An 18323-nucleotide genomic window follows, 5' to 3' on the forward strand; every position below is an offset into this window, starting at 1 on the left:
GAGTCAGGGGTTGTGGCTTTTTCCTTCAAGATTTGGCGTCATTAAGTCTATGGGGTTTGTTGTACTATTTACACGGACCACAAGAGTCTGAGGTATCTGATGGATCAGCCAAATCTAAACATGACGAAACGTAGATGGTTGGACGTGGTAAAGGATTATGATTGTGAGATCTTTTATCATTTGGGAAAGGCCAATGTGGTGGTCGATGCTCTCATCCGCAAGGCGGTTGCTGCCCCGATCAAGGATTTGTGTCTGGGGATGACAGTGATTACCCAACTCTTAGAGCAGATTCGAGAGGCTCAGGTTGAATCTATGAGGCAAGAGCACTGGAAGAGTCAGAGGATAGTGGGTCAGGTGGCTTCCTTTGATTACGATATCTGGGGTTTATTGACCCTTCATCGGAGGGTGTGGGTTGCCTATTCAGGTGGTGTGCTTCAGGTTCTGATGGACGAAGCGCACAAGTCGAGATTCTTTATTGATCCCGGAGTGACAAAGATGTATAGAGATCTCCGACCCGAATATTGGTGGCCATGTATGAAGCAAGACGTGGCCTGGTATGTGAAGACATGATTCACTTGACCGAAAGTCAAGGCCGAGCATCAACGACCTCATGGAAAAATGGAGCCGTTGGAAGTTGCTGTTTGAAAACGGGAAGAGATTACGATAGATTTTATCACCAAATTGCCTCAGACGGCGCGCAGAGTGGATTCGATATGGGTCATCATGGATCGATTGACCAAGAGCGCACATTTTATTCTGATCTAGGAGAGTATTTCGACGGAGAAGCTGGCTGATATCAATATTCGAGAAGTGATGGCACGACATGGGGTTCCATTTTCTGTGGTGTCTGATAGCGATGTTTGGTTTACTTGCAAGTTTTGGAAGAGATTCCACGAGGAGTTGGGTACTCGTCTGCACTTCATGACGACTTTCCACCCGCATACTACTGGTCAGAGTGAGCGGACTATCCAGACATTGGAGGACATGTTGTAGGCATGTGTGCTGGATTTTGGCAGCAGTTAGGATACGTATCTTCCTTTGGCGTAATTTTCATATAATATCAGTTATCACGCCAACGTTGCTCGAGCTCCTTTTGAGATGCTCTACGGGAGGAATTGTAGGACCCTGATATGTTGGGGAGAGGTCCGTCAGTGGGTCATGCGGAGTACCGAGGTGGTACTCAAGATGACAGAATTGATTTAGTAGGACCGCGGCATACTTCAGACAGCTCAGATTGGAGATATGGTACTTATGAAGTGTCACATTGGAAAGGTGTCATCCGATTCAGGAAGCAGGGCAAGCTGGACCCCAGGTATATTGGTCCTTTCATGGTTTTAGCCTGAGTGAGCAGGGTTGCATATCGTTTGGATGTGCCTGAGGAGCTCAGTCAGATTCATAGCACTTTTCACGTCTCTTAGCTTTGAAAGTGTTTGGTTGATGATTCCGTAGTGGTTCCGTTGGAGGACATTCATGTGGATGGTCACCTGAATTAAATATAGAGACCGGTGACGATCCTTGACACAAGGACGAAGACTCTACAAAACAAGGTGGTGGATCTCGTGAAGGTTGAGTGGCAGCACCGAAATGGTTCTTAATAGACGTGGGAGCCCGAGGACGAGATGAGGGAACATTACCCCGAGCTATTTGCAGCAGCGGACATCGAGGATGAATTCTGATTCAAGTAGGGGAGAATTGTAACATCCGGATCCTTAGAGGTATTTAAATTGAATATATATTGGATTTTAGGAGGTACCAAGTCGTTGTGGAGGCACCTCATGACATGGTAATGGTCGATGTACCATGGGTTTTAAATGACCGCCACGATGTGGCATCTTGTGGCCACGACGTGGCAACTGTTTAATGAGAAACCTTGTTTTTCTATGTTTTCTCCCTATTTAAAGGAATGAGGAGGCTAGGGTTTGCTCATCCTCCGCCTCCACCAGCACCTCAAGCCCTAAAGAAAAACCCTAATCAATTTCCTCCATTATTAAGCTAGTTTAGTGTTCTTTGAAGCTAAAGAAGGAAGAATGAAGCATAGATAGAGCAAACAAGTCTGCAGTTTTCACTTAGCACTCTTCTGGACCTTTGTAAGTGTCCAAAACTCGATTTTATCATGCTAGGTTCCTAGATCTTGAGTTTTGTCCCATAAACTTCTTGTTCATTCTTGTTGGGATGATGAGATCTCATAAAGTTTGCAACTTTATTAATCTCTAGGACATTAGGTATAATTTCTGCCTTGGATCTGGAGTTTGGTTGGGTTATCAATCCATGATTGAGATTTAGGTCATAAACCCTCATTTTGACCTAATATGGGTTCAATACATGCTTTGCACATGCATTTCTATAAAGCACCAACTTTTAGGTTATTTTTTGTGCTAGAATCAATTTTGGAAAGGATGGACTTTAGACTTTGTGGAATAAGTGCTTATTGTTTAAGTCCTGTCATTATTAAGCCATTTGCGACTTAGAGAATTGGGTTTTCGACATTTGGGATGATCCTAATGGACAAAGTTGGAAACTTTATCCTTTTAGATCACATTTTGGACCAGATCTGAGCTTTGGAGCTCTTGGAATCGAAGAAAACAACTTAATACATTAGAATGTTTGGCATCTCAGCTACCACAGTGTGGGCGTAGGTCACCACAATGTGGCGGATGGGAATTTACCCGACTGTTTGGTTGTATGTGGGCCAGGATGTGGCCAAGGAAGGCCACGAGGTGGTGGTCAGTTGGAGTCAACATTGACTGTTGACTTTGACCATTGAGCTTGAGGGTTAACTTTTGACTTGTGGATTTTGGCTCAGCTATTAATGTCTAAAAAGGTACATTAAGTTTTCTCCTTGTGTGATTATCTAGGTGGCGTTTAGCACCGGTTGTGGGATTTTGAGGACGTATTCACTTTTGAGTTCCTTTGTGAGGTGGAAGGCAGCAATGCCGGCCCATTGGATTATGTTATAGTATGCTAGTTGTCTTTGTGACTCTTGCATTTACTGTATGTGTTTGTATGTGTTGATTGAGGTATTTTGGGGAACTCACTAAGCTTTGTGCTTACGGTTTTCAGTTTATTTTTCAGGTACTTTCGGTTTGAAGGGAGGAGCTCAGGATGATCGCATTGCACACACACCATGATTTTTCACGCTTATTGACTCTGATGTACTTTTGGGATGTTATTTGATTTTCTCTGAATACTTTATGGTTTTGACAAACGTGTTTGGTTGATTGTTCATTCAATATAAAAATGAAATTTTTTGGTTCTTAATTTTAGGACGTTACATTACAACATCGCGTTCCAAAGCTCTGCATCATCAGAGTGGAAAATCTTATATTCATCAACCCCTATTTTGACCTAATATGGGTTCAATACATGCATTACACATTTATGTCTGTAAAGCACCAACTTTTAGATTAATTTTGGTGCTAAAATCAATTATGGAAAGGATGGACTTCGGACTTTGTGGAATAAGTGCTTATTGTTTAAGTCATTTCATTACAAAGCTATTTGGGCTTAGATAATTGGGGTTTTGACCTTTTGGGTGGTCCTAATGGATAAAGTTGGAAACTTTATCTTTTTAGATCACATTTTGGACAAGATCTGAGCTTTAGAGCTCTTGGAATCGAAGAAAATAGCTTAATGCATTAGACTTTTTGGCATTTTAGCTACCACGGTGTGGACATAGGTCACCACAGCATGGTGGCTGGGAATTTCCCCCACTGTTTGGTTGTACGTGGGTCACGACGTCGCCATGGAAGGCTACGATGTGTCGGTCGGCTGGAGTCAACATTGACGGTTGACTTTGACCATTGACCTAGAGCATTGACTTTTGACTTGTGGATTTTGGCTCAGCTATTAATGTCTAAAAAGGTACATTAAGGTTTTTCCTTGTGTGATTATCTAGGTAGGTTGCTTTTTTCTGAAAACTAAAATGAAAACACTATTTTATAGCATCTTATATTCAAAGTCATGCCATTTACAATACTCTATTTTAACAGTTACTGTGTGTGGGTGTGTGTAATGGTCAATTTATGTTCCTGTTTGTGTGTCTATGATACTTTTTATGTTTGTGAGTGTGGAAAATCTTATTACTTATTGTTATTTTCATAAATTAACTTATTATACTTCAATTGATCATGTATACACGACCTAGTTTCAATAAAAATTATAATATGAAAACTCAATTTACATGCATTTGCATAGATTCAATCTACTTCCAATTAAAAATATAACATATAACTATTCTTGATGATTTCATCGGTTTCATTAAGCATAGCAGGTACAAAGAAAAACAATCATGCTTACCTTTTTAATGAACTTATATCCACTGTACTCATAAATGTGTAACATCACAACTTCATCCTTATTTGGTTATGTATTTCCAACCTTCTAGAACTTTTTAAGTAATCGATTTTTTTTGTACGTATAGCATTCCACATTCTTGATAATGTATGGACGTAGAATCTAACAGAGACTGCATGGTACAAGCTCATCATTTTTAATTTTAAGTTCTAATATAATGAATTCTCATCATTTTCACCTCCTCCTTTTTTTGGTTGTTAATCTTTTACTACATTCTTAAGAAAATTTACAATTTTTAGATTTTGTATTTTGGGCATTACTGCATAACCCACTTTGTTTTTCTGTTTTTCTATATAAAAAATGAAAATTCCATTTTATAGCAACTTACTTTCAAACTCGAAACCTTTTGCAACAATGTACTTTGAAAATTAACTGTTTTGTGTTCTTATCTTTGTTTTTCTGATTTTCATGTGATGTTTATCTTTGTTTTTCTGTTTTTCTGCAAAAAAAAGTCACCAGCATCACCCATCATGTTCTGTTTTGTAATTCTTTCAAACTCAAAACAATTTACAGCAATGTCCTTTATAAATTAACTATTATATGTGTTTCTGTTCAACTGTGCGGTTTATCTTTGTTTTCCTATTTTTCTTTAAGAATGTTGGTTTGGCGTGATGGAATGGAATCATGAAGATGAATAGAATGGTCTGTTATCATGTTATGTTGTGCTAATGGATTTATGTTCTATAATGGCATAATAAGAAAAAGCCAAAAATGAAAAGTTTTTTTAGAAAAAAATCGATTTATACAAATTATAGCAATGTACTTTCAAAGCACATTGTTAAATTTAAACACTCATGTTATCTTTAATATTTTGTAAATTAATAATTTTTAATCATTATGATTTCTCACTACCTGATTTGACAGTTTTACACATTTGGTCCATGATTGACCTAAATATGTTTTATCCGATTGAAATTGAGTTTTCTGATGTTCATTACTACATTCTTGCACATATTAATGGAAAACATGAAGATTAGCATGATCAGTGACTTGGCACTCTCACAAGATGCTATACTATTTAGGTCCGTATCATCCGTCTGTGGAAACAAACCTCTTGGAATCAACAAATCTGTATGACTAGCATGATATTGACGAACGAAAGTGTATGTTATAACTTACGTGTGTTAACTTACAATTATATGTATGTGTATTATAACTTACGTATTTTATATATCATTACATGTATTTTACGCTTATTAATTAATATTTTATTTTTTTATCTTAGGGGCGCAAAAATTGAATGTAATGTGGACAAGCCATTTGCATCACTTCAAGGAAACTCTTTGGTAGAATATGGTGATTTCTACATTCATAAACCCACATTAGGGTTAAATAAAGGTGCTATAAAGTTTGTTTACGGTTCACACAAACTCTATTTCCAGTATACCGCAAAGGTAACTAAATGCACAGATTTTTGTGGGCCACAAAATTCTTTTGCTTTTGCAAACTTCCAACAACTTCATGATAATGCAATCCAACCAAAAATTTCATTTGGTTAGTGAATTCCCTTCAACCCATTCCTAATGGATTAAAATATTTAAATTTCATTTTTTCCACCATAACAAATACATACTTACACTTTTCCTTTTGTATAATATAGATGTTATAAGAAACGTCTTTTGTTGTTTTCCATTGGAAACTGCAAAAGACAAGCAAGAAAAGAAAATCACATTCAAAACGGAGGATTTTGAGTGGGTTTCATTTTTTATACATATAATTATTTTTTTTATTATATTTTTTTAGTATTTTTCTTAATTTTTACAGAGGACATGAAGTTTTTGTTTCTCTATGGGGACGGTGCTGACGAAATTAATACATATTTTTCTAAGCATCTTGGTTATTTTTTTAAAAAAATAAATGAAAATGATTTGTGCCACATGTCATCTTCTCCAAGTATTTGCCACAAGTAATTTTATAATATTTTCTACATTTTTTATTTACCACTTGGCATTTTAGGTTTTTCCCTTTTCTTAAAATTAAAATCAACAGAGTATACTGAATGTTTATATATAACCAATGTATGTTTATATATTTAATGTATTTGATTGTATTAAAATCTCTGATTAGTTGTTATACAAACATTTCTTTCCTTTCTTTTTTTAAAACCCTGATATCATTCATCAATTACTTCAATTTTACAACTAATCTTCTGTTAACAATTCCAAATTTATACAATTTTGAAAGAAAGGAATTCAATATACAGTTATATCAATCATGCTATTTATGTAGTGTTATCTTTTCCAAAATACGTTTTCAAAATGATGTGTGTGTATATATATATATATATATATATATATATATATATATATATATATATATATATATATATATATGATTTCCTACTTATTGTAATGTTATTCTCAGTAGCCAAATGTATTTGGTTGCTCTATCTACTCAAGGTTAGCAATTTCGTTTCGTGAATTAAGATTGATTTTATTGAATGTTATTGTGTGTAATACATGCATTTTGTTTTAATGATGACCTTCTATTGCAAATCAAATTATTATTTGAATATGGAAAGTTTATCTATTTTTCTTCTTTTTTCTTGGTCCCTATTGGTGTGAGTCAACTATTCGAAGCGTCTTCGATGTTGGAATACATATACGGTGTTCGATAGAATGTCTGAAACAAAGAGTTGTTCACACCAAATACATTGTAATTATTTTACTTGGTTATCTTTTGACTGCATTGTCTCTTTTGATAGAAAAAGTTTAATTTGACTCATTTTGTTGTACATTAACTGGATTGGTCACTTTCTTATTGATAGTTTGGTCACTTTAGTCTATTGCATGCATTTGTAGGACTAAACTCTTTGATATCTTATCCTCCCTAATAAAAGAAATAACTTTGCCATTTGTCATCACCTTATTCAAAATGACACATGACATTTTTTCTATTATTCTAATTTCCTTTAGTTCCACTTGGCAAATTGAGATTATTTTGGCTTTTTTATTAACTCTGAAAAAATATAAGTTTACTGAATTTTGGTTCAATTTAAAGAAATTTGAATACCTCCTTAAATTCTCATGTAATTTGTAACAACCCGTTATTTTGAGTTAATAAAAGTCTAGACTACCACCATGTGCAAGTGAATTCACATCATAACATTTATACAATAAGAACTTGAAATACCATAAGGGCATGTTTATATAAATTATTGTATGAAAATATTTAGAAAACCATGCTTATGTGAGTTATATATATATATATATATATATATATATATATATATATATATATATATATATATATATATATATATATATATATATATATATATATAAGTATATGTTTAAAAACCATGTTAGATTTAATTGTTATAAGTCAATGCAAGTTAAAGAATTAAATTAAATATATGGCATATACCCCACAAAGTAGGGTTTTCGTTTTGAGTATATTAGACAAATTGGAGTTTTCGAAAACCCTTTGGTGTTTTCACTTAGTTCCGAAAACTCCCACTTTTAAGATACTATGGCCGAAAACACCCCCCCTTCTAGAAAGCCAAATCCGAAACCACCCCATTCTAGACTGCCAAATCCAAAAACATCCCATTCTAGAATGCCAAATCCGAAAACACCCCATTCTAGAATGCCAATTCCGAAAACACCCCTTCTAGAATACCATGGCCGAAAACCCTTTTCACCTTGACCTTAAATCCGAAAACTCCTTTCCCTTTGACTTTAGGAACAAAAACTCTTTTCCCTTAGGCCCATTTAGGGTGAAAACTCATTACCATGAGATATTAGATCCAAAACCCCCCTTTAATATATATTGTTTCATCCGAAAACACTCCTAAATATCTAATATCTTATGCTAATTCAGCTTCCTTTGATGATAATTACATTTACCAATGCAAACGTCAACTCAACCTCTTATCCCTTCCTTCATATATAAGTCACAACTTAGTTTCAGTTCTCATTCTTACAACCTATAAACAAAAACTCTCAATTCTCTCTCAAAGTATCAACACATATACAGTGTTCGATAGAATGTATGAAACAAAGAGTTGTTCACACCAAATAGATTGTAATTATTTTACTTGGTTATCTTTTGGCTGCATTGTCTCTTTTGACAGAAAAAGTTTAATTTGACTCATTTTGTTGTACATTAACTGGATGGGTCACTTTGTTATTGATATTTTGGTCACTTTAAGTTTAATTTGACTCATTTTGTTGTACATTAACTGGATTGGTCACTTTCTTATTGATATTTTGGTCACTTTATTCTATTGCATGCATTTGTAGGACTAAACTCTTTGATATCTTCTACTCCCTAACAAAAGAAATAACTTTCCCATTTGTCATCAGCTTATTCAAAATGCCACATGACATTTTTTTTCAAATATTCTAATTTCCTTTAGTTCCACTTGGCAAATTGAGATTATTTTGGCTTTTTTATTAACTTTAAAAAATTATAAGTTTACTGAATTTTGGTTCAATTTAAAGAAATTTGATTACCTCCTTAAATTCTCATGTAATTTGTAACAACCCGTTATTTTGAGTTAATAAAAGTCTAGACTACAACCATGTGCAAGTGAATTCACATCATAACATTTATACAATAAGAACATGAAATACCATAAGGGCATGTTTATATAAATTATTGTATGTAAATATTTAGAAAACCATACTTATATGGGTTATATATATATATATATATATATATATATATATATATATATATATATATATATATATATATATATATATTTAAGTATATATGTGAAAACCATGTTAGATTCAATTGTTATAAGTCGATGCAAGTCAAAGAATTAAATTAAATAGATGGTATATACCGCACAAAGTAGGGTTTTCGTTTTGAGTATATTAGACAAATTAGAATTTTCGAAAACCCTTTGGTGTTTTCACTTAGTTCCGAAAACTCCCACTTTTAAGATACTATGGCCGAAAACACCCCCCTTCTAGAAAGCCAAATCGAAAACCACCACATTCTAAGCTGCCAAATCCGAAAACACGCCATTCTAGAATGCCAAATCCTAAAACACCCCATTCTAGAATGCCAAATCCGAAAACACACCCTCTAGAAAACCATGGCCGAAAACCCTTTTCACCTTGACCTTAAATCCGAAAACTCCATTCCCTTTGACTTTAGGAATGAAAACTCGTTTCCCTTAGGCCCATTTAGGGCGAAAACTCATTACCAGGAGATATTAGATCCAAAAACCCCCTTTAATATATATTGTTTCATCCGAAAACACTCCTAAATATCTAATATCTTATGCTAATTCAGCTTCCCTAGATGATAATTACATTTACCAATGCAAACGTCAACTCAACCTCTTATCCCTTCCTTCATATATAAGTCACAACTTAGTTTCAATTCTCATTATTACAACCTATAAACGAAAAACTCTCAATTCTCTCTCAAAGTATCAACACATTTCCTTTTATTTACAAGGTGTAAACTACTCCAGGAGACATTTTTCCTCTTCCTTACAAGTATACAATTTGGTAAGCTTCCATTAAAATCCATGTATTTTTCATCAACTCTTACGATTGTTATCAAATATTCACACATTAATATGTGTTTAAACGTTAGGATACAGTTATCGTTACGTGTTCTAAATCGAAGTCTCCGTTTCAATCTCGTTAACAAAACCATTATCACACTCAAGGTGAGTTCATACCCCTATATTTTCATAACTTTTTCTATGTTTAGTGGGGGAATATAAGTAAACACAAGAAACTTGTGTTAATATAAAAATTATTGTTTTATATTTTATTACGTTAAAGTATCTTTACGTAGAAATATCAAACATGCAGAAGAACATTATTACCAAATTTACAAACGGTTACATGCAAAACACGTTCAAACGAAACAATTATCATTTTCAACGAAATAATATATTTTAAACTATATTAGGTATAGTTTGAGAAACATTCCATCATTTTATCCTTTCAGGGAAAAGAAACGATTATATAAAATACGATTATTTTTAGATATTATAAACATAACGAAAGGAGTAACAATTTCATGTATGAATACTTTCATTAACAAACAACGTATCTTGTTGGAAATTTCTAAGTCATTCTCCTTGATCGTACCTACCAAAAGTTATCCATGGAAGTCATGTTTTATAACTAGAGTCTCCTCTCGTAGAGCGTGATAATTGTGTATAGATCTATACGGGACTGATGATCTTGCACCCTGGTTGTTAGCTACATCACGAATGGCAGGTTATGGGTGACAAACGTTATATCATTTCGACGCCCGAAGAGCGTCGAGGCAGGCAATTCATTAATAGCACGGTTATCAAACTCACATGATAATCGGAAATTCGTTATTTTTACGTGAAATCGATAGTATGCTTATTTTACGTAAATACCCAGCTCTTCAAACGATATTATTCACGAATAAAACAACATGTTATTAAATTAAGTATGGCATTTATACTTGTACTTTCGGTCTTGGAACGTTATAAGACTACAATTCAGTTTTACGGAAAATATAGGATTTTCGGGATAAATACGATTACTTTACAAACAAACAATTTACAAATCAGCTTTATGGAAAATATAGGATTTTCCGGGGAAAACACTCTCATTTTATAAACAAACGAACTACAACTCATTTTATAGAAAATATCGGATTTTCTAGAAACAAACGTGATTTTATCTCATTGAATGGCATATATTTATTCATACAAATACTTATGAACTCACCAACTTAAATGTTGACACTTTTTCTCAAATAACTTGTATTCTCAGGAAACCAGAAGACAAGTTATCAACAGCTTTTAAAGATTTGACGCTAAGACGTTAAATAAATCTTTTAACATCATATTGTAATTGATATTTTGAAAAATGTAATGCATACAACAATGTAAAATTTTCAATTATGTATATGATGGTTGTGTTTACTGTCTTTACTATTCAATTGTTATAATACTGTACATGACGTCCTCCGCCCCCAAACGTTTCCGCCGTTGAGGTTTGCGGGTGTGCAGGTTGGTATCAGAGCATTGTTTATAGTGAATTAAATATATCAAACCACATGATATTCAACTATAAATACAATGAGACTAAAATACTCTGACCAAGAGTTCTACTTTTTAAAATATAATAACTTTTTTATAAAAAGTATACATGCATACATACTAGTACAATGTCGTAATAAAAACAAAAAAAAAAGTATTAAAGATGCGTTGAGCACTACGAGTACGTCTGAGAGTATATAATCAGGTCTGGAACAAATATAGCATGATCAACTATATTTATTCGAGAAGTGACTAGCATACGCATAATAATAGTCGTAGTGGGCAACATATCTAAGAACTTACCAACCTCATAAACTCAAGAACCAAACATAAAATTTAAAATACTATAGGAATATTTTATGATTCCATAATAACCGTGACTACTATATTTAAGCTTCGATATTTATTTTCGTAGACTTAAGTCTTTCATATATTCCTCATACCCCTGTTTCTCGAATAGACTTCATGGCAGGGTTCCACTTACTTGGAGATCCATACTTTCCTAATAAGGGCAACGGTGGTTGGATTGAAGAGGATCCGGAAGAAGATCCTGAAGAAATAATGGAAGAGGGATCGGAAGAGGAGAACCAATGGAAGTCGAAGATGAAAAAGATTCAGAAGACACCGACTCGGATACAGAGGTCTACAATCCCCCGCATGCAGTTCAAAACCCCGCAGCCAGACAGAACTTTCATGGCCCGAAGCCAAGATAGGTCGTAGACTTACATAGATGGAGCCAAGAACAAGGCCAACGCCCTCCTTATGGGATGGAAAGAGGTTTTTATAACCTCTCCAAAGGAGGTTCAGCAGATAGGGCCCTCCCGGTCATACTTCGCCGCATCGCTAACCAAGAGGGAAACCGCCAACCAAATCATGGAGGTTGGTGCTACCGCTGAGATTACTGATGTCCGTCTTCGCCGTCTGGATGAGGACCATGATCAAACCAGGAACCACACCGAAGCTCTTCAAGATGAAATGATTGCTACCCGAGCTGAAATTAGAGCACTTCGGGAGCATCAGGCTACGCTGGAGCGATGTTTGAGGGAAGCATAACATGATGTGGCTGAGTCCAGTACCCAGGGTAGCACTCGCCACGAGTAGTGTTTACACTACTCACATTTTGATATAAATTAGGACTGCGTATATGAGTAAAATTTTAATCTTATGTATATATAAACTCAACCATGTGTCTAGGTGTTTACACTATTCAGGGAATCGTAATGATGTCAAGATTTTTTTCTTTAAACTTTGATGTATTATAGATCGGTGTCAAGGTCAAATTTTCCAAACCTTATGTAGCAATTTATCAAAGAAATTGACAAGCATTTTACTCTATTGAGAGTATTACTATTGAAATTCATAAATTTATTCTTACATAAATTTCCATTATGAATTGAATACAAAACATATTATGAGTCGGAACATAATGCATGTAGAAACTAATAAAATTGGTTTGTTAGCACCTGACTTACAATTATTATTGAAGGCTTACTGTCTTTTCACTTTTAACTCTATGGCAGAAAGATGCCACCAAGAAAGAATCCCAGACGTTTCCACAATATTCCACCAGCTCCACCACCGCCACCACCTCCACAATATGACTCCTTTATGTTCCAAGATGCGGTAACTGTTGTCGTAGCAGCAGCCATAAAACATATAAATGCAAGCGGCGCTAGTGGAGGGGGAAATGGTACTAACCACTCAAACCAAGGGGAAAGTCACGGACACCCCAACGAATGTTCATACAAAGATTTCATCAACGGAAAGCCTAAAACCTTCAACGGAAGTGGAGGTGTTATCGCACTAATGCAATGGTTCGAAAAGACTGAATCAGTCTTCGAAATATGCGTGTGTCCGGAAGCAAGTAAAGTTAAATATGCATCATGCACCTTCTCTGACAGAGATCTTACTTGGTGGAAGAGCCATGTCAAAGCATTAACCCTCCCAGTGTTAAATTCCATGAATTGGGAAGACTTGAAGATCTTGATGTTAGAAGAATATTGCCCAAGGGGCGAAGTGGAAAAATTAGAGCATGAGTTGTGGACCCTTAAAATGACTGGATCTGACGTCGCCGCCTACACGACCAGATTCTGTGATCTCTCTGTATTGTGTCCCGAGATGGTTACACCGGAAGCAAAGAAGTTGGAAAGATTCTTATGGGGATTGTCACCCATGATCCAAGGGTATGTAATAGCTTCCAAACCTACTACCTTCGACAGCGCAAAACGTTTGGCGCAACAACTCATTGCTCATGGAGTACTTCAGGGAACGATAACAGCCGCTCCTGAACAACCAAAAGAATGCGACAACAGAAAAAGGCCTTGGAACAAAAGAAAGAGCTAAACATTAGATGAAGCCTCCAAAAGACAACAAGTGGTGGCAGCTCACTCTGTCACTGTCCCAACAGCCCCACCACCAGCAAAACAATATGCTCGGAATCTACCAAAATGCAATAAGTGTAACTACCACAATTTCGGTGTGTGCCGGGAAATGTATTGCACGAAGTGCAATAAGAAAGGACACACAGTCCGTATCTGCAAAGAGCCAGCGCAACAAGCCGCCCCAATCGCGAATACAGGTGCGAGTCGCACTTGCTACGAATGCAGAGAAACATGGCATATTAAGAGGGATTGTCCGAAAACAAGGAATGCAGGAGGAGTAGGAAGAGTACTGACAATGGGACAGGAGGAGGCAATAGCAGACGCAACCGTGGTCACGGGTACGTTTCTCCTCAATGGCTCTTATGCATGCATACTATTTGATATAGGAACGGAGAGGAGTTTTGTGAGCCACCAGTTTAAACATTTACTCAATCAAACACCAAAATCATTAAACGAAACCTTCACCGTCGAAATGGCATATGGAAAGACGGAAAACACTAACAACATATATGTAGACTGTACCCTCTCACTAAACAATCGTTCTTTTCAAGTCAACCTCATGACAGTCTCAATAAAAAGTTTCGACGTCATCATCGACATGGATATGCTATGTCCCCATCATGCTGATATTTTATGCTATGAGAAGGTCGTTCACCTTAATTTGCCAAATGGCGAAACTCTCGTTATTTACGGCGATAAGCCCGGTACGAACCTTCGCATCATTTCTTGTGTCAAGGCTCGGAAATACCTTCGCAAAGAATACCAAGTATTCTTGGAACATATCGTGAATGAAAAGAAAGAAGTGAAAGACCTCAAGAGCAAACCTGAAGTCTGTAATTTTCCTAACGTATTTCCTGAGGATCTTCCAGGAGTACCTCCTACGCGACAAGTAGAATTTAGAATCGATCTTATTCCTGGAGCTACCCCAGTACCTAAATCACTGTATCATCTAGCTCCAAATGAGATGCAAGAATTATCCAGCCAACTAAAGGAACTACTCAGTAAGGGATTCATTCGACTGAGCTTCTCACCTTGGGGAGCACTGGTCTTGTTCGTAAAGAAGAAGGATGGTTCGTTCCGAATGTGCATCGACTATCGCAAACTAAACAAGCTTACCATTAAGAACCGATACCCACTACCGCGAATAGACGACTTGTTCGATCAACTTCAAGGAGAAAACTACTTTTCAAAGATCGACCTGAGATCCGGATATCACCAATTATGAGTCCAAGAAAGCGACGTTCCCAAAACGACATTTCGAACGCGTTATGGTCACTACGAATTTGTAGTGATGCTCTTCGGACTAACCAATGCAGCCGTAGTGTTAATGGACTTAATGAACATGGTATGCCGTCCTTTCCTAGACAAATTCGTGATTGTGTTCATAGACGATATACCCATCTACTAGCGAGGCAAGGAGGAGCATAGTCAACACCTTCGACAAGTCTTGGAAACATTGCGAGCAGAAAAGCTTTATGGGAAGTTCTCAAAATGCGAATTTTGGATCCAGAAAGTAGATTTCCTAGGTCACGTGGTCAGTGAAGAAGGAATACACATGGACCCCTCCAAAATTAAAGCAATCAAGAACTGGTCAGCACCAAAAATGCCAACGGAAATCCGCCAATTCTTAGGCCTTGCTGGCTATTACCACAGATTCATACAGAACTTCTCAAGGATCGCTAAACCACTTACTACCATGGCTCAGAAGGGTGTAACCTTCAACTGGTGAGAGAAACAATATACTGCATTCCAAACTTTGAAGCAAGCTCTGCGCAGCACACCTATTCTGTCTCTTCCAGAAGGACAAGACTTTGTTGTATACTGCGATGCATCCAATCAAGGACTAGGATGTGTACTTATGCAGCGAGGAAAACTTATCGCATATGCCTCACGACAACCAAAAACTCATGATGTCAACCACACTACTCATGACCTTGAACTGGGAGCAGTAGTGTTTTCTCTAAAGATCTGGAGACACTACCTCTACGACACTAAGTGCACCATCTTTACAGACCACAAAAGTCTTCAACACATATTCGATCAGAAGGAGCTGAATATGAGACAAAAACAATGGGTAGAACACTCAATGATTATGAATGTGAAATTTGTTATCATCCCGGCAAAGCCAATGTAGTAGCAGATGCCCTCAGTCGTAAAGAGCAATTGGGTCACAGAATAAAAGCACTAACTATGACTATCCATTCCTACCTATCAATACAAATCAAACAAGCCCAATTGGAGGCCCTAAAACCAAAGAACATGACCGGTGAAGCCCTAAGGGGAATGGATAAAAACTTAGAAATCATGGGTGACGGAGTTCGTTATCTCATGAATCGGATCCGGACACCGAAGTTTGGTGGATTCAGAGAAGTTGTCATGAACGAAGCACACAAGACTCGATACTCTGCTCATCCAGCTTCAAACAAGATGTATCTGGACCTTAAGCAATTGTATTGGTGGCCGAACATGAAAGCAAAAATTGCTACCTGCGTAGGCAAGTGTCTGACTTGCGCCAAAGTAAAAGTAGAATACGAAAAGCCCTCAGGTTTATTACAACAACCAGAAATACCTGATTGGAAGTGGGAACGTATTACCATGGATTTCATAACCAAGTTACCCAAGACGACAGGTGGACTCGATGCAATCTGGATAATTGTCGACCGGTTAACCAAGTCCGCACACTTCCTGCCAATCAAAGAAACACACAAGATAGAGAAACTGACCAGAACATACATGAAGGAAATAGTACGTTTACATGGAGTACCAATATCTATTATCTCTGACAGAGATAGTCGATTTAGCTCTCGGTTCTGGGAACTAGGTTGAACATGAGTACAGCCTACCACGCACAAACAGACGTGCAGAGTGAGAGAACTATCCAGACAATAGAAGACATACTGAGAGCTTGTGTGATCGACTTTTGTAAAGCATGGGATACCCATTTACCACGTGTTGAATTCTCATATAACAAAAGTTATCAGACCAGTATCAAGGCTGCTCCATTTGAAGCCCTCTATGGCCGCAAGTGCAGATCATCTCTGTGTTGGGCGGAAGTGGGTCATACACAGTTAGCTAAAGGACAAATTCCTGATTGCACTCGCACTGGTCCGGAGATCATCAGGGAAACGACCGAGAAGATTGTTCAAATTCATGAACGACTGATAGCCTCTCGAGACCGAAAAAAGAGCTACGCAGATAAGAGACAAAAACCCTTGGAATTCCGGGTTGGTGACCGCGTTCTGTTGAAAGTCTCACCCTGGAAAGGTATAATACGCTTCGGAACGCGTGGAAAACTAAATCCAAGGAACATTGGGTCATTCGAGATTCTTGCTAGAATCGGCCCAGGAGCTTACAAACTCTGTTTACCACAAGAACTTAACAACGTGCACCCTGTCTTCCACGTGTCAAATCTAAAAAAGTGTCTATCCGATGAGACTCTTGTGATTCCAATCGATGAAATCGAGGTAAACGATAATGTTAACTTTATGGAAGAACCAGTAGAAATTATGGATAGGGAAGTCAAACGAACGAAAAAAAGCCGCATACCAATAGTGAAGGTTTCCTGGAATGCCAAGCGGGGACCTGAATTCAATTGGGAGCGAGAAGACCAGATGCAACAAAAGTACCCGAATCTTTTCCCTAGTCCATGAGAGCTCACTTTAGAATTAATTTCGGGACGAATTTACCTCTAACGGGGGGATCATGTAACAACCCGTTATTTTGAGTTAATAAAGGTCTAGACTACAACCATGTGCAAGTGAATTCACATCATAACATTTATACAATAAGAACTTGAAATACCATAAGGGCATGTTTATATAAATTATTGTATGAAAATATTTTGAAAACCATGCTTATATGGGTTATATATAAGTATTTGTGTGAAAACCATGTTTGATTTAATTGTTATAAGTCAATGCAAGTCAAAGAATTAAATTAAATACATGGTATATACCTCACCAAGTAGTGTTTTCGTTTTGACTATGTTAGACAAATTGGAGTTTTCGAACACCATTTGGTGTTTTCACTTAGTTCCGAAACTCCAACTTTTAAGATACTGGGGTCGAAAACACCACGTTCTAGAAAGACAAATCCAAAAACACCCCATTCTAGAATGCCAAATCCGAAAACACCCCTTCTAGTAGACCATGGCCGAAAGCCCTTTTCACCTTGACCTTAAATCTGAAAACTCCTTTCCCTTTGACTTTAGGAACGAAAACTCTTTTCCCTGAGGCCCATTTAGGGCGAAAAGTCATTACCAGGAGATATTAGATCCAAAAACCCCCTTTAATATATATTGTTTCATCCGAAAACACTCCTAAATATCTAATATCTTATGCTAATTCAGCTTCCCTAGATGATAATTACATTTACCAATGAAAACGTCAACTCAACCTCTTATCCCTTCCTTCATATATAAGTCACAACTTAGTTTCAATTCTCATTCTTACAACCTATAAACGAAAAACTCTCAATTCTCTCTCAAAGTATTAACACATTTCCTTTTATTTAGAAGGTGTAAACTACTCCAGGAGACATTTTTCTTCTTCCTTATAAGTATACATTTCTGTAAGCTTCCACTAAAATCCATG

The sequence above is a fragment of the Lactuca virosa genome, chromosome 4 (assembly GCF_052849685.1).
Source record: "Lactuca virosa cultivar CGN04683 chromosome 4, Lactuca_virosa_CGN04683_v6, whole genome shotgun sequence".
Classification (NCBI taxonomy): Eukaryota; Viridiplantae; Streptophyta; class Magnoliopsida; order Asterales; family Asteraceae; genus Lactuca; species Lactuca virosa.